Here is a 26258-nt window from a genome sequence, read left to right as displayed (position 1 = left end):
TACGTAATATAGGACTATTTTTGACATAAAATCGTTTTCCAATGTATACGAAATTATTTGTGATTATCTTACAACTAATTAAGAATAAAACGCGAAATGTAACATTTTATAACGATTTTTTTTTTCAAAATTAATACAAAATTCTGTGGTGTCTGTCCCATGATGTAAGTTACTTGTTGCAGTTGGTAAAGTGTCGTAAAATAATCAATTAAAAAGTTACTCGTCGACTGCAACACAAATTAAGTAAACAGCGAACAACTTAGGCAGAATAATTCAACGGGCACGACCCACGCCGCCTTCTATTGTACACAGTAGAGGGATTCCATAACACAGTTAACCTGAAACCACTTGTCTCTCTTTCATAGAGCACAAAGATTCGATCCCCTCTTATTACCAACGATGATTGAAAATGGTTAAATTAACAACTCTTGCACTTCATTGTGTTAGCACAGTCTAGTATATACAGTCACGAAGCTTGAGTTTTGAGGGTACTGGAAACAATAGACTGTGCAGGTACTATTTCGCATTATCTGTAATTAGGCGATAGTAGCGAACCTAGTGGTTAGCAACTATCTATGGATGCATATTTACTACGTATTGAGCTTCGTGACTGTATATACTAGACTGTGGTGTTAGCTTAAAAATTTTAAGGTAGTACTTTATTTTAATTACTGGTTTCTGTGTGATCTGCCGCCATTTTCAAACTCCTAGTGAGGTTTCGCACGTTTTTACGGTTTCTTCTTGCTTGGTATCATGTGAGAGGAGTGCATAGGTGGAGGGGGTGGGGGTATGTTTGCAATTGGTAGTGTTGTGTCGAAAATGCTGTAGCCTACGTGTACTGGGGTGAGTGTATTTGTAAATGTTTGTGTAAGTGTAGTTTAGGGAATGTGTGAGGATGATGAAGATGGGGAAGAAAGAAGGGGAAACCCGGTGCCGGCACGTAATCTACTCCTGGCGAATCGCACCAAGGGGACCCCCAGGCTCAACGTCCCCGTCCGACGGACGAATCACTATCAACAGTGACATATGCCTTGTCTTCACATGCACTGCGGAGGAATATGGGATTTAACCCTAGATCATATATATAAAAGATAGCTCATCCCTATGTTAAAATCGGTAGAACTTTGAAGAGAACAACCGTCAGGATCGCCACCCGTCCGCCGTAAACGAACACGAGATGGCAGTACAGTCGTTAATACAATTCAAATGGGAATTATGACGTGACTCCGTATGTAACAACTAGATGGCAGCATAGTAAACCTGACAAAAGTTGTTATCGTCAAAGCCTATAAGGCCGAGCTATCTGGGTATATATGATCTAGGATTTAACCCAGATACTTTTGCACACTCTAGTGATTACAAGTTGTGCACCGCCACCTCTCCTAGTCTCGAGGTAGAAATTTTACACGAAAATCTCTTACCCCGCCGGGAATCGAACCCGGTCCGGCTAGTCTGGAGACAGACGCGCTACTACATAGCTAACTCTCGGAGAAAAATGTTTACACCACTAAAATTCTCCTTGTAATTGAATGCAATCAGTAGAAATAATGTGGTGTCACGTGTTCTGTTTCATTTATCTATGAGGTCAGAGAGACTCAGCTTCATGTCAAATTGTGGTCGTGTTCAGGACGTGTTTTCATCGAAATGTCCTGTTGAGCGCTTGCTGGTCTTCATTTGCGTCTTGTTTTGTTCGCCGATCCCCTGTTTACTCTCAATTATATGGTATTATTCCACTGTGCTGCTTTCGCGATTACAAAAACGCTCTTTGCCACAAACAATGCGACACAATTAAACATCTGGTTAACCACTGCTAGCTGCATTGTGTTCCCACTTCATGGTCGGTATTCGGTTATGTACTGTGAACAAACAGATCCTCTTTACAGCTCTAGCTTATTTAACATCAGCTTACGTCAGAACCTCGGAAGAAAGGTAAATATAGAAGAGTTTGAAGAATCTTGTAGAATACCTTCAGGCTGAACTCACGAAGTTCATCCTTAGGATTACTCGTAAGCATGGCTTCGGTGCCGGGTTAATATTCCAATTGGACTAGCTGGTAGTTCAGTAAAGGACGAAGGCCGGGAAGCTTCTATAGAGCATCTCAGTCTTAAAAGCTGGTTCACAATAAACCGGAAACGAGAACGAGAACGGAAATATTGTTATTCATTCATTTACCGGTATTTTATAGATCTTACATCAGCAATGAAGCTTTAAGCTGTGGACCAAGTCAAAATTTTACAATATTACAATTAAAATTTTACAAATTTTTACAGTTTTACAATTTAGTAATTTTCTACAATTTTTACAATTTTGTGCAATTCTTTACAATATTTTGGCGAGATGTAGTGAGATGAGGTGAGGTCCGAGGATTCGCCAAAACATTACCCGGCATTTGCTTTTTGGTTGGGGAAAACCTCGGAAAAACCCAACCATGTATCTAAATGTGAGCATTCATAATTAACTATTGTGAATGCTCACATTTAAATAGGCCTACATTTATTTTAACAATAAGTCCGTTCTCGTTCTCGTTGTCGTTTCCGTTCCCGGTTTATTGTGGACGAACCTTAAGAGAACCCAAAGCCTCCTATCTTAATCTATGTTAAATTAATGGTATATAAGTCACATTTTCTCAGAAACTGTTTGGATTTTAGTAATGGAATTTTTACAACTTATTCGTGGCAATTTTAGCGTTGATTTTGACAGTTTTTTTATACAAATTATTCTCAAAGTTACACTCGCACAGAGGAAGGGCTCGGATTCCTTCTCTTGTGAGGACTGCGGTCCCCCTTGCCCCGCTCGCCTCAGAGGAATTAAAATACTTTGGGAGCCTGCCCTCCGTCTTGCTTCGTCCCCACTCATGTGGTAGCCATTAGCTTAAGAACACTTTCGGGTTTTCCTTTCAAAATTCTGTAATGTACCTTCATATGAAACGCCGAAAAACGCAGACAAGTCGATAACGGGTTTGGAGCTCACATACATTCTTCGTTTCTCCTCTAGTTTCCTTCTTCATTCATTCATTCATTCATTCATTCATTCATTCATTCATAGTGTTCTACCCAAGGCCAGAACTTTCACTGCAAAACCAACATTCTACAGTCTTACCTGTTTATAACAAGGACGTGTTTCCGCGTTAAGGTACATTTTAAATGTTTTTCCTCTCAATTCAAATTGAATTCGTTCATTCCATTCATCCATCGTTGATAAGTCAGGTAGAACAGCAGATCAAAACGAGTCCAAAGAGAAGGAACCATGTGAATTCCTTATTTATTGCATATATCTTGTTGTCTATTCCATAAATTCACAATAAAGACCTACGTCTTGTATTCACATTTTTCTTCTTGTATTCGCAATGGATTCCTTGTATTCCCATTCTTCCACTCTTATTCTCATTGTATTATTTGCTGTTCCTTTGTTTCCTTTGTCTTCCCCTATTCTCCTTGTTTCCCTCGTTCTCCTCACTTTCCCCTTGTTATCCTTGTCTTCCTCTTGTTTTCCTTGTCTTCTCCTTCTCTACCTCTTATTCTCCTTCTCTTCCTCTTGTTCTCCTTGTCTTCCTCTTTTCTCCGTTTCTTCCTCTTTTTCTTCTTGTCTTCCTCTTGTTCTCCTTGTGTTCCCCTTGTTCTCCTTGTCTTCCTCTTGCTTTCCTTGTCTTCCTCTTGTTCTCCTTGTCTTCCTCTTGTTTTCCTTGTCTTCCTCTTGTTCTCCTTCCTCTTCTTCTCCTTTTCTTCCTCTTGTTCTCCTTGTGTTCCCCTTGTTCTCCTTGTCTTACTCTTGTTTTCCTTGTCTTCCGCTTGTTTTCCTTGTCTTCCTCTTGTTCTCCTTGCCTTCCTCTTGTTCTCATGGTGTTCCCTTTATTGTCCTTGTCTTCCTCTTGTTTTCCTTGTCTTCCTCTTGTTTTCCTTGTCTTCCTCTTGTTCTCCTTGTCTTCCTCTTGTTCTCCTTGTCTTCCTCTTGTTCTCCTTGTCTTCCTCTTGTTCTCCTTGCCTTCCTCTTGTTCTACTTGTCTTCCTCTTGTTCTACTTGCCTTCCTCTTGTTCTCCTTGTCTTCCTCTTGTTCTCCTTGTCTTCCTCTTGTTCTCCTTGTCTTCCTCTTGTTCTCCTTGTCTTCCTCTTGTTCTCCTTGTCTTCCTCTTGTTCTCCTTGTCTTCCTCTTGTTCTCCTTGCCTTCCTCTTTTTTATTGTCTTCCTCTTGTTCTCGTTGTCTTCCTCTTGTTTTCCTTGTCTTCCTCTTGTTCTCCTTGCCTTCCTCTTGTTTTCATTGTCTTTTCCTTGTTCTCCTTGGCTTCCTCTTGTTTTCCTTGTCTTCACCTTGTTATCCCCTTGTTCTCCTTGTCTTCCTCTAGTTTTCCTTGTCTTCACCTTGTTATCCTTGTTATCCCCCTGTTCTCCTTGTCTTCCTCTTGTTCTCCTTGTCTTCCCCTTGTCTTCCTTATTTTCCCTTGTTCTCCTTGTCTTCCCTTCGTTTTCACTGTCTTCTCCTTCTTCTCCTTTTGTTTTCCTTGTCTTCCTATTGATTTCCTTGTCTTCCTCTTGTTTTCCTTGTTTTCCTCTTGTTTCCCTTGTCTTCCTCTTGTTCTCCTTGTCTTCCTTTTGTTTTCCTTGTCTTTGCCTTGTTATCCTTGTTATCCCCTTCTCCTTGTCTTCCTCTTCTTTTCCTTGTTTTCACCTTATTATCCCCTTGTTCTCCTTGCATTTTTCTTTTATCTTGTTTTCCTCTTGTTCTCCTTGTCTTATTTTTGTTTTCCTTGTCTTCTCCTTGTTCTCTAGTTTTCCTTGTCTCCTCCTTGTTCTCCTTGTCTTCCTTGTCTTCACCTTGTTATCTCCTTGTTCTCCTTGCATTCTCCTTTTTTCCTTGTCTTCTTCTTTTTCTCCTTTTCTTCTTGTTTTCCTTGTTTTCTTCTTGTTCCCCTTGTCTTCCTCTTGTTTTCCTTGTCTTCCTCTTCTCTTTGTCTTCACCTTGTTATCCGCTTATGCTCCTTTCATTCTCCTTTTTCTCCTTCTCTTCCTCTTGTTCTCCTTGTTTTCTCCTTGTCTTCCTCTTCTTTTCCTTTTCTTCTCCTTGTTCTCTCTTTTCTCCTTGTCTTCACCTTGTTATCCGTGTTATCCCCTTATTCTTCTTGCATTTCCCTTTTTCTCCATGTCTTCCCCTTTTTCTCCTTGTCTTCGTGTTTTTATCTTTGTCTTCCCATTTTTCTCTTTTTCTTCTCCTGTTTTATCTTTGTCTTCCCCTTAATCTACTTGTATTCCTTTTGTGGTACTTGTCTTTCAGTTTTTTTCCGCTAATTCTTTTCATTTTTTGCATTACCAATGTGTTTGCTCTCCCCTTTTTCTCCTTGTCTTCCTTTGTTATCATTGCTTTCCTCTTGTTGTTCCTGTCTTCCCGGCCTTATGTTCCCCATGTTCCATTTCTTTCACCGCCCACACGTATTTCTCAGTGAAGACATTCAGCTTAGTAAAGCTAAGAATCTCTAGATTTTTTTAGTCAGCTTTGTCGTGCTGGATCTCACTCCTTAAGATTTATGTAAATATTAAATTCAGCTCAGAAAATTCTGTCTGTGCCCTGCTGTTGGCTGTATGTTATCACTAGTTTTTCTCTTCTTTGAAAACGGTAGGAAGTGTCTCCTCAGCGTCTTCTAATAGCACAAACACACATTTTTCCTGGGCTTGGCTTAACAGGAGAGGCCGTACACTTAACATATTGTGCGCCCTACATATACGAAGATTGTCCAAGCCCGACAGATGGCCTGGATGCATTCGTGAATCCGAGGCTGACAGGTAGTCCGTCCTGCTTAAGCTCCTTACAGAGCCAAGTCAAGTTTCACGGATGGGTAGCCTGAAAACCCCTAGGGGTCCTGGGCTCCAAGCCGTTCATATATGAGAATCGGAAACCGGTTCTACAGCCTATTTTTACTATTGCAGATGATAGATGTTTGTCCGCTACAAATTTCATCACGACCTGGTCGGGAATCGATCCCTGACCACCAGGAGCGAAGATATTAGACATTGACATTTGTTCTGTGGAATGTAATTCACTGTGGTTGTCTCACTGGTTTGCCGTCCTGCTGACTCATGAACCCATCATTCCGAGAGAAATGATTAAATAATGGTGGTAGAAACAGAATTCGCTTTGCCTGGCGGGTAGAGCCAACGCCCTGCCACGCTAGTTGTTTGAATTGTTGCGGTGATTAGACTCGATCCGCGGTTCAAACAGTATGAACTCCAATTGTCATTAGTGTGTTGTGTGCATAGCTGCTAATCTGTAAATTTTTGCTCTGGCTCACCCTGTATAAAAGTACAATTCTGTTTGCTTCGTTTGTTAGCATGGTGACATGTTTTCAAAGTAACGTCTGGCCGTGTGGAGGGTTCCATACTAAAGGGAAACTGCTCTTCCAGACGAGCTTTAATGGTTCCCCCTCTCTCCTCTTTTACTCCTTGCAGCGTTCGTGTTTATCATTCGACGACTTTGTTGTGAATGGGGAAAAGCGATTTCCTATGCTTAGCAAGCGATGAAAAGCAGGTGGCAGGTAAGGGGATATATGCGCGTTTTTAAATTGTATGTAAATTCATCCACGAATTCACAGAACCTCAGTGGTTGAGTTTATGAACAATATATTATAGCCTACCTTATTTTCTCTTCATTTCATTGACTACAGTAGCAATTAATACAAAACACCAAACTATTTTTTTCAGATCTCGGGTCGCGGTTGTCTTTTTTTTTTTCGAAAATCTCTGATAGTTTTAGGCCCAGTTTCACCAATATTCGTTAAAATAACGCTAACAGCATGTTAACTAACGTGTAGTTAAACATTAAACATCCTGTTAGTGTAATAGTGTTTCAGCAACCATTTGAGGTACTTTGGTTAGGTAACATTATGTTAAGAGCAATGTAACAGGAATCAAAAAGCAGTGTGATTGTATTACAGTTTAGTAGTAGTAGTAGTAGTAGTATAGTAGTAGTAATAGTAGTAGTATAGTAGTAGTAGTAGTAGTAGTAGTAGTAGTAGTAGTAGTAGTAGTAGTAGTAGCAGTAGTTTATTTAACCTGGTAGAGATAAGGCCGTCAGGCCTTCTCTGCCCCTCTACTAGGGGATTACAACTATAACATGAACAATAAGATTACAATTAATATTAAAATTACAATTACAATAAAAATTAAAGTACGACAAGAATACCTGATTAATGAAAGCTAGACATTTTATCATAGAAGTTAAGAACAAAGAATATTTTTGTATTACTAAATTACAAATTAAACCTACAATAACAAAATTCTATAGTGATGAAATTACCGGATATTGAAATATTTTGTGATAGATTAAGAGAACTATTTACAAGAAACCATTTCTGAACGAGTCTCAATTACTGATCAAGTGCCTAGTAAGTTTGCTTTTGAATTGAATTTTATTTCGACAGTCCCTGATGCTAGCAGGTAACGAATTCCAGAGTCTTGGCAGGGCTATTGTGAAAGAGGATGAGTATGAGGAGGTGCGATGGGATGGTATTGTTAGTATTGTTTCATGGCGAGAGCGTGTGTTCAGATTGTGGTGGGAAGAAAGGTAAGTGAAGCGAGACGACAGGTACGAAGGAATAGAAGGGTTCAAGATTTCGAAGAGAAGGAGAAGTGAATGTAATTTTTTTTTCTTATCTAGTTTAAGCCAACCTATTGCTTCCAGGGATGGGGTAATGTGATCATATTTACGAACATTGCTTACAAAACGTACACACAAATTATGAGCTCGTTGAAGTTTCGTTTTGTTGTCGCTGGAAAGGTCAGTCAGTAAAATGTCAGTTTAATGAATGTGCCTATAGTTGTGGTGTAGTCATTTGTTTTAGCGGAAAATTGTATTTATTTTTTACATCATGAAAGTATTAGAGACTAACATAATTACAACTGAAATCGAGAAGATGATATGTATAAGGAGCAGTAATTTTACCTCATATGAGAAACAATTGTTTTAATAGATCTAGCAATTAGTTATAAGAATGTAAATGAACACAAACTTAATGATAGAACTTTCATGAGAGAAAAGGGACAAGCGTGACTTTCTTTAACACAAGATTTCAATCGCCAACTGGATGTGAAAACACGGACTATGAACAAATCAATGTTATGAAAATATTAAGAGAAATAAATTCTAAGAAGGGTCATTAACAAGATATAATAGAACGTCTAAAACTCACGGTGATGCTTTCACTCTCAAAATTGGTATTTCTACGAAGAGTCTTTCAATTATCCAGGAACAAATAAAATCGATAGAAAATGAAGATGATTGTAATGCTGAATACTACAATGGTAAGCGTTAAATTAATTTTCATATCTTAGATAACTAACATATTTTCACACGTCATTAGTCATATTTACATATGAGCTGTTAAAACAGTGAAGTAAAGAAATATATTTTGAAAATCTGTAATCATTATTAATACGGAATAATAATCACATAAATGCTTATGTCTAAGGAGCAGATTCCTATGAAATTAAATATTTTTCTTGCGTGTGATAAAACACAATTAAAAAAGTTAAAAATTCCGAATGTCAAGTTTCAACTTTAAAACCCGAATTTTATTTCACATAAAACACATATTTTCATAAAAAAATTATGTAAATACATATTTTCAGGAAATCTATTATAAACACACAAATCTTGGAGTTTTTTTAATAATTTTTTTACAAGAACTTTTAAATATTTTAAAACTAAATCAATTATATCACTCAGAAATACGTTATCTTTTTAAGAATTCTTGGTTGCCTCGTGTTTCTGTGGGCTGTGTGGTGTATCCGTGATCCATTTTTGTAATAGTATCGCCTCAAGTTCTGAGAATTGCGAGGTAGCATATCAAGTGTTATTATATGAAAATAAATTAACATGGACAAGAAGGAGAGATTTTGCAACACATAATTAGGAATGTTTATTGTTGCTGAAGATGATTTCATTCCCGCTTTGTTTGTGAAACACAACGGATAAGAGCTCCGGTATAAACATTATTTAATTTAAACAAATCTCTCGCCTCTCGCTCATGCCTATGAAGTGATGAAATACATCTTGTTGTGATTCCCCGTTATCGGGCCATAAGCAGAAGCTGCGTAATGTAGACGTGGTGGCGTCGCTATAGGAAGCTTTTCTCCGACTTTGTCAGTCAGTAGCCAGAAGCATGTTTTTACATTAAGACGTGTGTATATTAGCCTCTTAAGATGCCTAAAATCAAATCGAGTTTAAGATCGCGTCTATAGCAATATGTAGATGAATTTAAAAAAATGTTTACTACCGACGGAAAAGTGTTATTTTGCCAACCATGTGGTAAATCAGTACGTGCACATCAGAGCTCTCAGGTAACGCAACATTGTCTGGAAACAAGCACATTGCCGCTGCTTCACGTGTGCAAAACGGTGGATATAAAAAACATGTGTAAAGTTGCTCAAGTATTGGAGGGTGTGCCTGTAGGTGAAATTGACGGTGTAGGTGTTTGTGACATTCCTCTCTTTAAATATGCTCGTCTGACGTCCTGTGATGTGGAAAGATCGTTTTCACAGTATAAGTCGTTGTTCAGAGATAATGGGCATGCATTTGTGATAGAGAATTTGGAAATGACCTTTGTTGTTCACTGCAATTCTCGGACAACTACTAGTAACTGATACTCAAGTGTGATTGGTGAGTACCTAGTAACATTTTTTTTTCAAGCTAAGTAAGGTATTTTGTCAACAGTAATCTCACTAGACGTTTTGATTTATCTAGAGAAAATCAAAAATCGAGTGGGATTTAATTGACTATTACACGATTAGAAGAAAGAATATAAAGATTAGAAGTAACTAAGTACTCCAATACAATAAAATATTAATTGACTTACGAAAATACAACTGTCTTCAATTGTATTATTGTACTATCTCAACATTACAAATATTACGCTAGATGCATGCTAGATGGCACTAGTGAGCAATGCCTTCTCGTCGAGAAGCTCTCGATCTATTATACACGATGGCATTGTTACAAGTCAAGGGGGCTTTGTTGATTCAGTTTCATTTTTATTAAAATGCAACATTCCACTTCAATTATCCCAGTAATCAACTTCGCTTGACAGATGATTTTCAATAAATCTTAATATTAAACAATCTAGGATACGTGACTATCCATAATATCATATAGCAGAAGCTATAACATAACCTAACTAATATACACAAGTGTTAGAAAAGTTTTAATTAACGACGATGACATAAAAAATAAACATGAATAATTTTAAAAGGAGTAATTATTGAATGTACAATTTTCAAATTTGAATGTGGTTGGTGGTTCAATTGATGTTATATTGGACGTGTGCGTAATAGAAGTGGAACTCGTTGATTTAGGCCTACATGGTGTATTCAACTTATTCAGGATTTCCGAATGGTGCTCTTCATTTATTTGTAAATCGGATTTCAGAAGCTGCATAGGTATGATCACTTGATCAGTGATTTTTATTAATTCTTGTTCTTGAATGCCAATGGGAGTCATATTTGAAACTGCTGTGCATCGACTGGAGTGGTTTGTAATTATAAAAAACACACACACACACACATATATATATATATATATATTTTTTTTTTTGACGTCCAGACCAGCGCAGTTTCAAATGTTGGCAAACAAAGAAACAAATGCTAGGGACGCGATAAAATTAAACAAATGCTAGGGACGCGATAAAATTGTGCGATAAGCAGCCATGATTGGTTGAAATACGTCCTTTCGTACCGTTTTATTGGTCAGAAGTAGTATGACGTAGTACGAGTGTAATAGTCATATTAAAAATAAATATTTTTCTTTATTTTAGAAAATATTTTCGTGCTTTTTAGCACATAAAAAATAAATATATTTCAATTTTAGCACATAAAAATCCGCTCCTTACTTGTATCACTAAGCACACATCCTCTCTTTACTGCAGATGTAGTGTTAATATTGATATCGGTCATTTTAGTATTTATGAACGAATCTATACTAAATAACTAAAAATGCTGAAGTAGTGAATGCAGCTAATTGTTTTCATTGCAATATATCTCGATATAATGATGCTGCTTGTAACATATGTTCCCTGCCAGCCATGCTTCACGTTGTAACAGGACGTTAGGAATTTAACTGCAGGAATATGTTATGTTAATTTAACAGTGGGTTTTAAAAGTATGTTAACAGTAACAACAGTTGATGAAACATCTCTTCCGTTAAGTTTACTGTTAAACTGTCTTAACATGTTAAATATGCAACAAAGTTTGGTGAAACTGGGCCTCAGTCAATCAATATTTTCCTTTATAGATCATTGCATGGGGCATTGGGTTCGGAACGGATTGCAGGTCGAAGGCAGGACAAACCCACGCTTTCTTGGGTCACATATGTAGGTCATTTTTCTTCCTCTGTGTCTACAGTATGTGCCAAAACAAACAGTACTGAAAATGAGGTCGGTGTTTATCTGTCTAGTAATCTGTAAAATGCAGTTCAGTACAGACCTTTAATAAACAGGAACATAAACATATCTTCGTAAAATGAAATTACATGATACTGACTCATTTTTTAAACACATGTTCAAAATACATTCCATTGTTTTCTATAGGGTAAACATTGGTAATTTCGTGGCAGTGGTTATTTCGTGATACTTGTTCTTTGCTCTTTTGTGAACTAACCAATGGTGTTACGAGATCCAGATTTCCGCCAAGGGATTGCATATGTTGTCCAGTTTCCAGAAACATACAGCTAAGCTTTGTGTGACTATTATAGTTGTTCAATAAGCTTTTATGTTTGGAGACAGCAAGTTTGCATCGACTTCTCAGGCGTACAAATTTTGTGGATGTTTGTAATTACATTACAGGCTTATTACTAAAGGTAAGCATATGATATTTGGTACAAAGATTTATTGTATCTTCATTAAATTTTAGGAAGTGTTTTTGGAATTTTAGATACATCTGTAGTCGCCATATAGGCTTAGCTTTACTGATAGAAATCTTAGCTGTTTGAGGCAAAATTTTGTTGAGCATTAAGTGTTACAATTTTTAAAATAGCATAAAATGTATTACAATAGGAATTTTAGAAATCTGAAGACAAGATGTGATAACTAAAAATAAAACGGAGACGCAATGGGTTCAGTGTAGCTTCTGTTTGATTTGTTATCATGCTAAGTGTCAATGATAAGTGCTAGATGACTTGCAAGAATTGTGACAGAAGATGGAACATGGCTCCACCATTTTGGATCGGAGACAGAGGCAGACAATAATAATAATAATAATAATAATAATAATAATAATAATAATAATAATGTTTTATTTTCGCTGGCAGAGTTAAGGCCATAAGGCCTTCTCTTCCACTCAACCAGCCACAATGGAGTGGCATCATGCAAATTCACCAAAGAAATAGAAATTCAAAAGTACACCTTCGGCAGGAAACGTTATGGCTACTGTGTTTTTCGATTCAGAAGGACTCTTGCTTGTGGACATCATGTCACACGGAACCACCTTTAATTGTGACGGGTATGTTGCAACTCTCAAGAAACTTCAAGTTCGACTGAGTCTTGTTCGGCGACATCGGGAGAAGCAGGATGTTCTGCTATTGCAAAACAACGCACAGCCATATGTCAGTCACAAGACTATAGACCAGATCAGAAAATTCGGATAGACAACAGTGAAACATCCGCCTTACATTCCTGAACTGGCACCGTGCGATTACCATCTCTTTGGTAAACTGAAGGATCCCTTCGCGGAACGAGGTTAGAAAATGACTCCCTTGTGCACGCTGCTAAAGAGTGGCCCAGACGTGTTGGTCCAGACTTTTACCGTGCTGGTCTACAGGTCCTCGTTCCTAGGTTACGTAAGGCAGTTGAAAGGGACGGGGATTATGTGGAAAAGTGACATTTTGTTCCTTAAGGATGCATATACATTCTGTGAAAATAGCAAAGCTGTAGGATAAAAATATAATTTTTAAACAAACGTTATGCATTACTTTTGAAGTTACCCTAGTAATAGGCTATAGTAAAGTCCGTAATAAAAGTGTTCACCCTTTCAGGGCAAAGAAGATCCCTTTTCAATTTCAATTTTTACTTTGATTTCATTCTTATTATGTGTTGATATGTATTTCTATGTTTTCTTGCTATGAATATTAGACGGAACTACTATGTTTGAAGTCTTGTAACAATAAATGATAATTTCATTTGACTTTAATGAATTTCTCCACAATTCTTCTACCTCTCACGAAATTATCAATGCAATATCACGAAATTACCAAGGTTATCACGAAATAACCAAAATTTCAGCTTAAGTTGTAAAAGTGGTTTTTGGCGCATATTCAAGAACGTATCCAATCTTTTATGTCTCCAGATTTGTACAGCAAGTTATCGTCTTTTAGATGAAAAAATCGGAATAAGGATATATTTACACATTTTCAGTTTAAATTAGTTTTCATGAAATTATCACGAAATTACCAATGTTTACCCTACAACATTCATAACCATGGGGGGCAACTCGTGCTCTCAATGTGTCAACACAACCTCAGTGCAGGTAGAACGGACCCTGTACTAGCTGTAGTGTCTGTATGCGGTTGTAGCAAGACCCACGTTTGCTCACGTTTTCAGTAAGTGGCGGCTCGTTTTAATTGAAAAACAATATAATCTACAGATCATTTGCCTTTAGTGATAAGTCGAAAGATAAAGATTTCTTTATTAAGAAGGGAGGAAAAGCTTGTATTATGTCCTATTACACTTTCTTACGCATGGAATTTCATGTTACAAATAAACACAGTAATGGTTTTAGTAAAGAAATATTGTCTGGATCTCCTTTAGAACAGCTAAAGTTAAAAATGGGATATCAACAAGGTGAGACTGATATCAAATATCGTTAGCGCGTTGTGCGTGCGCGTTACAGAATTGCACGACATAAGTTCGGCTAGCTAAGAGCATTTATGGATAAAATTGAAATGTGACAGTATCATGTAGAACATAGACAACTTCAGTTTCTTTGACTATAAACTATCTTGAAGAGTGATAAGAAAATCTTGTTATCAAATATAAGACCCTACTTCAATACCTACAGCAGAATTCGCTGGTAAGTTTAGAGAAACAGTGAAAATTGACAAGGATTCGAAATTTTTCTGAAATTCTTTTGACTTACAACCGATAGAAGATCCTGAAAGTTTAAAGTTTGAATTGATAAGTCTACAGAACAGCACGCCACTTAGATTCCAGCGAAATCAGGAATCGAACTGTTTGTAATGCTGCCGAATTCAGAATTTCCAAATATACTCTTTGCTTCCATATATATTGTATGTACTTCAGTCAGAGTTTAATGCAAGAAAGAAGTGTAAAAGCTCTCAAGAAAACTCTCTTAAAGAGCTCAGAAGTAAATTTATTTCATTTGCCGTGACATGTAAAAAATTACTTCCTTGAATTTGTGATTGTTTGCGAATACGTGCTATTACGTTTATGAGGACAGAGAAATACTCTTACTGTACAAAGGCTTGTAAATTGTCGCGTTCTATTCTTCAAATAAGACACATAATAAAAGATATTAACAAATAGTGTAATAATAAATAAGTGTTGCAGCTATATTTCTTGTATCTTGAAAATGTTGTATTCAGTTTGTGTTTCTAGTACTAAACTAATTTACAAATCTAGGAAATAATATAATTTTGTTATGTGTATTTAGGTACAGTCTGTCTAAAATTACTATAATTATTGTACCATGCGTCATTCTGAAATTCAAATCATGCAGTAGATATCACGACCATCTGCATGAGCCGCCAGAGCGCACCGTGGCAGTGAACTGCTCTTTCAGCGAAACTCCAAACAACTTGTAGCTGCTGCGGCCTGCTCCGTTTGTCTTTCTCTCTTTCAAGGTTTTTTAGCACTTTGTGAGCACGAGTTGGCCATCCATGTACACTTAGCGGCAAAAAGAATGGGCCGGCCGACAATTTCTAAGTTCCAGAGACATACATTGCGCATGCTCGTCTCGTCAAAGCCGTAGTTCACTAGGTAACGCATAATTAAACCATTTAAATTTGCTGTATTTTGTTTAAGAGTCTAAAATATGTAATAAAATCGAATGGAGGGTTGATTCTAGATACATCACGGCCCTTGAAGAGTGAAATAATAAAATTGATAAATAAAAAATGAACCGGAGCGAATATGAACAGGAAACCCAAGTATTATACCGAACTGATATTAACAGTCACAGTACCGTAAGTCGTTACGGCATTGGTCTATTGAACAAGTTGATACTACTGTAGTAACTCAAGGTTCGAATCTATCCCAATCTTCTTTTTTTAATTACAAAAATGCCATCATATGTTTCTCGCAAAGCTATAATTATATGGCGATATCGCTTAGAATATGCCCAAACTCTAATAAATAATAAACCTCCTTCTCTCTTTCAAGCAATACTGCTATCTATTAATACAACGTTCTGTCTCGTCATTACGCTTGAAGATGGCACAGAAACAATAACTCATTCCCCTGGTTCGCATAGGTTATTCTGCGTATGCTACTCTCCGACAGGACTTCGATTGGAGAAATTTCATTTTCTCCGACGGGTAATTGTCTCCAATAGCAACGATAGTACTGCCCTAGTTTATTGTATGAATGTCCACCGATACGATGAACGCTTCGTGAGACGAATTATTAACAAGTCGGGTTGCGAGAGGGTCGCATGTTGGGGGGTGGATGTCATACGATGGGGCAGGACTTCTGGAACGCATCCACGGGCGGTTTACGGCAGAAATCTACGAACACATTTTGGCAAATTTGATGAGTCCTTCCGCCCGAAAACGATATCCAGAAGGAATACTTTTCTTCCAGCAGGATAATCATCCGATACACACCGCCAACCGGATTCAAAGATGGTTTACGAGGAGGCGTGATGGCGACCCAGTCGACTGGCCTCCAAATTCACCAGATATGAATCCGATTCAAATTTGTGGGCTGCAGTCAAAAGGATCCTACGTTCTAGTTGGGCAGAACCACCCGTTCGGACACCTGAGGAATTGTGGAACAAAGTTCTAGATGCGTGGGAGGAGATGGCCAAGAATTTAGACCTGTTCCATAATCTTGTGGACTCCATACCGCGCAGAATGAGGGCAGTTGTTGACGCAGGTGGTTTGTGGACGAGATACCAGTCCCCACCACAGGCCTTGTTTTGTTAATATATTTAAAAAATTGTTTGTTTTTGTTAATTTAATTATTTATTTGTGTTTGATATGCGTCCGGTTTTTTAGGATGTGAAACAAGTATTTTTGTTTATACAGGCCAGGTCTCACCTATTAATAGCCCACATATGATGGCAATAATATTTTTACAAGGCAGGCATAACGAAGTTTGTTAACAAATGCCATTTCATATTTAAACTAATCAATTAAGTAAAAGTTAAAATAAAAACATAATTTTACTGAAGCATTTCCGGACACATGTTGTAATGAACTATTTTGATTGTCTACATGTGGAAATACATACCTGAAATTATGCCTCGTATTTTTTAAACACCCTGTATATGGTATTCTAATATTTAATTTTCATTAATTAACTGAAATGATTTCCAATTTATATTACAGTACTGTGACATTTCATTGGTTGTAAATGTTTTCCTTCATGTCAAAATTATGTAGCATTAAGGAGTTTGTCTTGAAAAGGAAGAGAAGCAAATTTAAATTTACTGTATATGTTACCTTATAGTGTCACCAGTAACATATATGAAGTTCTTTAATTTTGGTATATGTATGTATGTATTTATTAACACTACAATTGGGTATACTCCCGGTGGCAGTGATATATAATATACAATAATTACAATTACATGAAATAAAATAAATAAACGTAATGGAATAAAATAAAATAAACGTAAATCTTTAAATAGTAAATGCAATAAAGCTAGGACTATAAATAAAAACTATTCTATAATAACGCCTACGATAAGCAAAAGTAAATCTAACTTATAAGTGCTTCTATTTCACCCAACTATTACCAATTTAAATAATTACATATCACCTTAATTAATTACATAATCATCTTAATTAATTACATATCGCCTTAATTTATTTACATATCAACTAAATTACATATCATCTTAATTAATTACATATCAACTTAATTAATTATATATCAACTCAATTAGTTACATGACACAACTTAAATAATTACACTGCACCTCCAATTACATTTTCAGTCTAATCTTACTTGTATTGATTTTAAGAGGACCACCCTGAAAGATTGCCGCAGGTAAGCTGTTCCAGTCTAGTATTGTGCGGTTAACAAAGGAAAATTTTGCCACGTCCGTTCTTTGTTTTCTACATTTAAACTTCCTAATATGTTCAGCCATTCCTAAGTATCATAGTGTTGCTAATCTAGCATTGATATCGGTCCATGCTTTGTGTCCCATTTGTGCCTTAAATAATGCGGTGAGTCTGGTTTTTCGTCGCCTTGATTTAAGAAGTTCCCACCCTAAACCTTTCACCATCTCCTCACCATGTCCCTTCCCCATATATGTTTTCAACAAAATGGAACAGGACTTTTGAACCATCCTGTGTTTTTAAAATTAGGATGATTATTTTTATATAGATTGAGGTAATTATATTACTCCCTTTGTAGTAGTAAGTTGTGAAAAACGTTGGTAGTACGAGGGTTAACGTGGCTCTCTTTTTCAAGTTGGGGTGTTCGTTCCGTACCACAGGTGAACATCTAGTTACACAGTTGTAATTAATAAACACAAATACATAACAATTTGGTCGTTTCCCATTTGAATAATGTTTGTCGCGTTCTCTGCATAAATGTACAGATGAAATACTCTATATGTACGCATACCAGTGTACAGACTTATTTTGTATGCATAGGCCTATACGTGGAGGATTGAATTTGTTCGTATGTCGTCTGACTTCCAAACTAGATTCGGAGCATATTTTGAACTCGAAGGGAAGTAAAGAAATGAAGAGGCAAGTGTGCAGAGTGAAAACAAAAAGAGAGAGAGAAAGAGTTACATTCCCTTCCTACGTCGCTATCAGGTTATCTGTTAGAAATTGGCAAAGTTTTTGCGTCAAGACTCTCACAAAATTTCCGTTACATTCACACATTGTCCGGAAATTCGATAAAATATGTTCGGAACTACTACAAGTGGAATTTTTCGCTTCAGTATGCATATTTAACCCCTGGAATGAAGAACAACGAAAGTCACATTTTTAATTGAGACTAGCATTAGAATTTCCACTCATTTAGCTCCGACGTCTCTCTATGTCACTAAGTACATTCGCGAAGTGCCTACCTGATAATGGTATACAATAAAATAGGATGGAAAGTTAAGCTGTAATCAATGTTTATGGTACCAATTGTAGCTGCCCATAATGGTAATTATACAATGTTTATGAGCCTAGATAGATATTTGTATGATTTGAGGCTTTCTCGGCGTTGGTTCGCTAATATGTTTTCGCGGGATATCAGTCGAGTTAAGATTTTGGAATCGAAAAAAAAAATCGAAAAAAATCGAAGGAGAATTGGGAGGAAAATTTAAAAGGTACGCAAAACGCGTCCTTGCAAGGGGTTGGGGGCTGTACAAAACTAAATATGTGAGCTCCAAGCCTGTTGGCCACTAGTCTCACTCTCTTCATGACCTTGATTGTAAGAGGGCCTGAGTTGGTCTAAGGCCGGTGTCCATGCCTGACTGAGCTGGAGTCCACTGTCTCTGTTAAAGTTGTTTTTCTCCAGCTTGATCTCTATGGCCTCCTTGATTGTACGATCCCAGTAGTGGCTTGATTTGTTAATGACCCTGGTGTGGTCAAACAGTATTTTATGCTCCTTTTCTATGCTGTGTTGCGCCACTGAAGATCACGGACCGAGGACGGCAACCGATTCCAACCGGCGGAACAGGGCTCGCCGCCCGCCAAACTTCACGCAGTAATCCCGGGAGGGGCGGAGCTTACGAGCGATGACAATTCCCGGCCCCGGATTGGCCGATTCGCCAACCAATCCCGTTTCACCTGAGACAGCCACATCTATATAACCTTTCGACTTTCTGTTCGGACATCACTTCCCTGAAGATGGCTGCAGAGATAGCAGTCGAAAGCTTGGAGCATTCCAAAATCTTAACTCGGCTGATATCCCGCGAAAACATATTAGCGTAGATAGATATTGATATAATAATGAATACGTAAGGAATCCCATCTATATAGTATATATCCATCGATTCATAGAGTCATTCAACCTAAGAGCCAACTGGCTAGTCTCTGATATTGAGACAACTCATCCTGCCTAAGGTTTTTCCGTGGTTTTCCTAAGGCGCTAAGACAAATGTCGGGATGAGCCCTAAAAGAAATGGGCCACGGACCTGCACTGATATCCCCATGAATCCCCCTAATTAACAATCATATCTCTCCCCCCTCTTCGCAATTGAGCCATCATATAGCCAAATGGCTGGTCTCGAAATTGAGACAAATCAACAAGGCTCATGACCTCCTACATAATAGCCAAATTGGCTAGTCTCTTATATGAGACAACTCATCCTGCCTAAGGTATTCCGTGGTTTTCCTCAGGCGTAAGACAAATGTCGGGATGAGCCCTATAAGAAATGGGCCACGGACCTATATGCCCTTCCCCATATATATTCCACCTTTCTTATAAATTATGTATGCCCTATTTCAGATAATATTAATAGTATATTAAACATACGAGGTCACTCAATAAGTCGCAAATTGAAAGGACAGGGACCTCTCAAATTGCAGTTTAGATTTCACGGCGCTTCTTCCGACGGCCTTCACCTGCTTTGTCATCGAACAACAGATGACGGCGTCTTGCCATCCTAACGGCACACACCAGCCAACTCCTCCTCGCCCCGTTCCGTGATCAATTGATCAGTCTCAGCCCCCCTCGCGTATGTGGTACCTAAGAGGTTACGTCCAATTTCGGCTTCCCCTTCAAAATTTTCTAGAGCTCCTTCAGGGGAGCAGCGTAACCCGGAGTGAGACTAGTGGCCAACAGGCTTGGAGCTCACATATTTAGTTTTGTACAGCCCCCAACCCCTTGCAAGGACGCGTTTTGCGTACCTTTTAAATTTTCCTCCCAAATCTCCTTCGATTTTTCGATTTTTCGAAGTAATGATTATTCTATTAATCCATGTTGAATCTTTCGTACACTACTTTTAACACTTGAATATAAATAATTGATTAAATGGCGATCTTACTCGTATTAATTATGTAAGCATGTGCGACTTACAGCTGTTTCGGTGCTATTCGACACCATCGTCAGAGCCTAGTAGATCTCGGCGCTATCTCAACTTTGCTGCCTGTTGTGTGGGTGCGTTCATGTGATGAAGAGCTGTATCAAATAGAGTGAGTGTTCTGAAATTGATCTTGTGTTGGGAATTTGATCAGGTGTGTTTTAGTGTGTCTGTATATTTCATATTGTTCTAGTCTATTGAATTTTTGGTTTTTGGGTTGTATGTGTAGCATTTCCATCTCTATATTTATTTTATTGTATGTATGGTTAGCATTAGTTATGTGTTCGGCATATGTAGATGTATTGTGTCCTATGGTTATTGCTTTAATGTGTTCTTTGTATCGAGTTTGGAATGATCTGCCTGTCTGTCCAATGTAGAAACTGTCGCAACTATTGCATGTGAGTTTCTATACGCCTGTGTGGTTGTATTTGTTTGTGTTGTTTGTGTGTTGAGATGTCTTTGTAGTGTGTTTTCTGTTCTGTATGCTATGTTGTATTTCTGCTTTCTGAATGAGGATGCGATCTTATGTGTGCTTTTGTTTTCGTATGTTAGTGTGATGTAATTTCTTGTGTTCTTGTGTTTGTGTTGTGTTTTGTGTGTTTTTGTGTTTGTTGAGTTTTTGTTTTGTCTTCCTTATGATGTTGTCTATTATGTTTGGGTTGTAACCATTTTCTTGTGCTATGTATATGATTATGTTCACTTCTTCATTGTAGTGTTGTTGGCTCATGGGTATGTTGAGTAATCTGTATACCATTGTCCTGTATGCAGCATGTTTGTGTTGTATGGGGTGATTAGATGTGTTGTGTATGTGTGTGGTGGTGGTGGTTGGTTTTCTGTATATTTTGAAGGTGTGTTTGTTGTCAATTTCTGTTATGGTGATGTCTAGGAATTTCAGAACACACACACTATTTGATACAACTCTTCATCACATGAACGCACCCACACAACAGGCAGCGAAGTTGAGATAGCGCCGAGATCTAGTAGGCTCTGAGGATGGTGTCGAATAGCACCGAAACAGCTCTAAGTCGCACATGCTTACATAATTAATACGAGTAAGATCGCCATTTAATCAATTATTATTCTATTAATTTTAGCTGTCCTTACATATACCATATACTTAAACATGTTTGTGGTTGTTGATGAATAAAGCCGTTAAGGACAATGAATGTAAACGACAATAAGCACATTGGATGAATGAGATATTTCTGCAGTTGGGAGTTGAGCAACTCGAATCTTCACTGTCCCAGATAACATTGGCAGGAGCTTCAAAGCTTCCAGGTTATAAGGTCCATAACAAAATGTCCACAGGTACAAAAGGTCCACAAAAAATATCCACAAACTAAACAGTTCAACATTTAAAGTCCTATATACAATTCGTCCATGGAGTGAAAAAGCTCAACGTCTATGTGGTCCACCATATTATAAAGCACATCATACGGAAAAGTCCAACATACGAAAGGTCCATACAAAAAGGTCCAACAGAAATGAGTTACTAACTGTATTAATAATCAGGGCCTAAATATCTTACTGGTCATCCGACAAGAGGGCGAAGGCGAGCAATTCCCCCTAATTTTCTCTTGAGACATGGAAAGTCTATGAATTAGTAATTAATGCAGACAGCGTACGAATAATGTGGTTCAAGGATTTCAGTCTCAATTCCAATGACTTGTGGAGGCACATCACCTGAACATTTGGCGATTCAGTAGCCATTTGCAACAACAGCAATCGGAAACAGATCATTTAGTAACCCAGGTCCTTGGTGGGCATACAGATAATAAACTGGTAAATAAACGGTATAATAATAATAATAATAATAATAATAATAATAATAATAATAATAATGTGTTATTTTCGCTGATAGAGTTAAGGCCATAAGGCCTTCTCTTCCACTCAACCAGCCTTAATCAATACAATACATATTTAAATTACGAATATTTACACTACACTTAAAAGGTTCTCCAGCAATATTCTTCAGTTAAGTTTTAACGACTAGTAGACTACATATTTATTTAAATTTAGATAAACCTATAAGGTAAAGTAGTAACTTAATTTATGAGCTAATTTAATTCAATCAATTATAATTCATCTGAGATAGTTAGTAAAAGATGAAAATGATTTTTTATAAGCTTACTAGAACTATGTTACAGGGAGAAAAAAATATATATATAAATCTAAAATATATTTCTATAATGAGAATACTAATTTAATTGCGATTAGAGGTTTTGTAAATCTATTTAGAGAAATTAATGATAATAATAAGAATGGACAGATGTTAGTTTCATTATATGTAATAAATATTAATCAGCAATTAATTTGTTAAGTAAGAATTTATGTAATTTGGACCTAAATGAAGTTACTGTCCAACAACCCCTTATATCACTCGGTAGCGAGTTCCAATTTCTAGCAACTGAAACTGTATAAGATGAAGAATATAAAGATGTCTTGTGGTAGGGTATAATGAGTAAATTGTTATGATGAGATCTTGTACTTAGCTGATGCTATGCATATAAATTTTGAAAACTAGAAGCCAAATAAATTGGGGTAGCGGTGCGCAGAATTTGAAATAAGAGAACAAGAGAATGCAGGGCTCGTCGATCGCTTAGCCTTAGCCAAGACAGAGTTTGGAAAGACGGGGAAACATGATCATACTTACGAATATTACAAATATAACGGACGCACGCATTATGCACACGTTGTAGCCTGCTGTTCTAATTTGCATGTAGGTTACTTAATATAATATCGCACTAGTCGAAGTGTGACATCACGAGTGTTTGTACAAGGATTAATTTTAATTTATCAGGAAGAAAGTGCTTCAGTCGCTTTAATGAGTGAATAATATAAAAACCAAGATTACAAAGGTAGGAATGAAATGTTTCGATTCTTAGAGCGATGGCATGCGATTTGAAATTATACAGGGACATCTTTTTATTTTTACTAACATTTTTAATATTAACCTGACTATACCTTTGGATTAATGATTGAGACCCGGAAACACCGTTTTCTACCTCCTTCCACGACTAGAGTTCGATGATACTGGCGTTAAATACAAACAAATCACTTTAATAGGTACAGGAGGGAAGAAAAGTAGTTCATCCATTTACGCAAAGTATGAAATATCGCGACTTTGAGTGTGATAATTTTCATTAGGTTTTGTTTAATCAAAATACAATACAGTATTAACAATGAGTGTTTTTACTCACGAACTGAGTTATCCATGTGAACGTATTCATTATGCAGTGTACATTATACTGTCTACAGCACATTAGCGTACACTATAGAGAATGAAGTTAAATTGAAAAATAATCATAATATGATATTTAAACACATTTTTTAAAATGGTGGCCGTTTATTTCGATATAGGCTTCAGTTCTAATGTGCATATTATCGCACTATAGACTATTGTAAGTAATTCCAATTACCAGTTTCGTCCTTCGTACTAGTAACTCATGTTGAAATAATTCCGTACCTACTCTACAAAAGAGTACCTTAGGTACTGTAAATTCAGTCTTCACTTCTGTCCGACCAGCACAGATAAAATTACTCAGACATGCTATCTACTGTCCGTCCAAGTGGTTATGTTCCAGGATCGTAGAATGGGGTGAATCACGTGATAGTTAATTACTTTAAATAGTTGTATAATATTACGTAGACGTCCAATTAATTCCTAACAGAAATTAATGTTTTCAGAAAAGAGCTAAGAAAGCCCAGCCACTAGTCTTTACAGTGGAGCGATCAGAAGCAGGTGGGGGAAATCGGGATGCGACGTAGGCAAACGGACGACAGTACCTGTGCGAAAATATGATTCAATATTGGAAGTTTTCGTCACAGGAAAACGCGAACATATTTCTGAAACGTACTATAATCACTAACTCAGTACTGCGGCCTTGGTTCTGTGTGGAGGAACTTCGTTAGTAAAAGGGGTGGGAGTGAAGTACATTAAAAAACTCAGGTACAATAAAAGTTGAAGTAAAAATAAAATGATATCCCTGTATAGTGACCCTCAAGATGAACAACATATGTATTTTTTTTTCTATTACATATGTAATATGTATAACATAATTGAAATGACAATAAATTCCTCGGCACTTTCCTTGTAGTTATCCTTGTCGGACATTTTAGGGAAATGGACGAATTTATATGTGAACATTTTCAAACGTAGGACATTTTTAAAAAGAGGACTTGCTGACAGTGGACCTTTTCAGGTAAGGACACTTTTAGGGCATGGACGAAATTTCTATGTGGACATTTCTAAACGTTGGACATTTTCGTAGAGAGCACCTATTGCACAGTGGACCATATCTCACATTCAACTGGAAAAGTAGCTTTCTTCCAGGCATGCTTAATCTTGTTTGTGAATAAGGGGACACTGAAATGCTTACGGGTTTGTGCATACAGATTGACGATAACGTTATGGCTCTGGAGGTCAATATCAATATTGTCGAGTAAAACTCTCTCACAAAAACGTTTGGCGAACTTCTTCCATTGACGAAAAAAGTATACATCCAATGATTGAACAAGGGAAGTTGCACCAGATGGTGTGGTTGTTACCTGTATGTATTTATCCCCCATATTCACTAACATGATTAAGCATGCCTGGAAGAAAGCTAGTTGAATGTGATGAATTTGAAGGTCTTGCCAGTGTTATCTGGAACACTGAAGATTCCAGTTGCTCAACTCCCAACTGCAGAAATGCATCTTTCATGCAGTGTGCTTATTATCATTACATTGATTTTGCTTAACGTATTTCTACATCAACACCCACAATAGTACATTATGCAACGAGCCTATAATGGTAGTAATTAAGACGCGAGTATGTTTGTTTATGAAACGAGAGCAAGCGAGTTTCATAATTTTCATACGAGCGTCTTAATTACCATTATAGGCAAGTTTCATACGACTTTTTATGCTCGACCATACTTCTAACTTGAAATTATTCATAAGTATTCATGTTATGGTTATGTAAGTGAGGAGCGAACTGACCTTCTAAATTGTGAGATGTGCGCAAACACGAAAGTATTTATTTTTTTCGAGGAACGAATGTCATTGACCTTGATATAATCTAGAGAATAACATGAACATTAGTCTTGATATAATCTGGAAATTGATTTAGAATTGAAAAACGACATGACAAATTGAATTTATTTGAATATTATTTACAATTAACGCTAATTATTATAGTAATAGAACATAACCTCCTGCGACAGTATTAGATTTCCAGCCTCCGTGACTTTTCGCTAGTTGTCTTTCGATTGCATATCCGAGAATAATCGATACTTGCGCTTTTATAATGGTACAATGGTGATTTCTCATTGGCTGAACAACTGAACTATAATGAATAGGTGTACTTTAATGAGGTGCATTAAAGGGCTACTACCAGGTGTATAATTACTACATTTCGGCATGGTCGAGCATAAACATGTTTAAGTATATGTAAGGACAGCTGAAATTAGTAAAATAATCTTTATTTATAGACGAGGTTCCTTCTGTATTCATTATTATACCAATATCTGTCCAGGCTCATAAACATTGTATAATTGCACTATGGGCAGCTATTGGTACCATAAACATTGATTACAGCTGAACTTTCCATCGTATTTGATTTTATACCATTATCAATCAGGCACTTAGCGAATGTACCTTGTCAGATGTAAATCGCGATTATGAAATGTCGAAAGTGAAAGTACCGTAGTTTCCCCTAACTATGGTCCACATTTGTCACATTTTTCTTTGTATATTCAATACTATTCATCCAGATTAAATGAAATTTTGGCTTCGGACTGTTGTAAATTTATATTAAATAAATATTGACATATGTGTTTGAAATTATTTAATTAGAAGTGTTAAAAAAATAATAAGCATTGGTACATAGTTGTATTCTAAGTTGCCCAACTATGGTCCACTCATATATTCATGCTTGAAAGCATGAATGGACTATAACTGGGGCTGTAATTATTCGTAAATCAATACATTGAGTTTCTTATTTAAGGGTAGAAACATAATCTAGCACAGAAATATTAAAAATAAATGAAAAGTACATGGATTCTCTTTATTAGTACACATTATATAAACACTCA

Source organism: Periplaneta americana, chromosome 10 (genome assembly GCF_040183065.1).
Source record: "Periplaneta americana isolate PAMFEO1 chromosome 10, P.americana_PAMFEO1_priV1, whole genome shotgun sequence".
Taxonomy (NCBI): domain Eukaryota; kingdom Metazoa; phylum Arthropoda; class Insecta; order Blattodea; family Blattidae; genus Periplaneta; species Periplaneta americana.
This window is presented reverse-complemented; position numbering follows the sequence as displayed.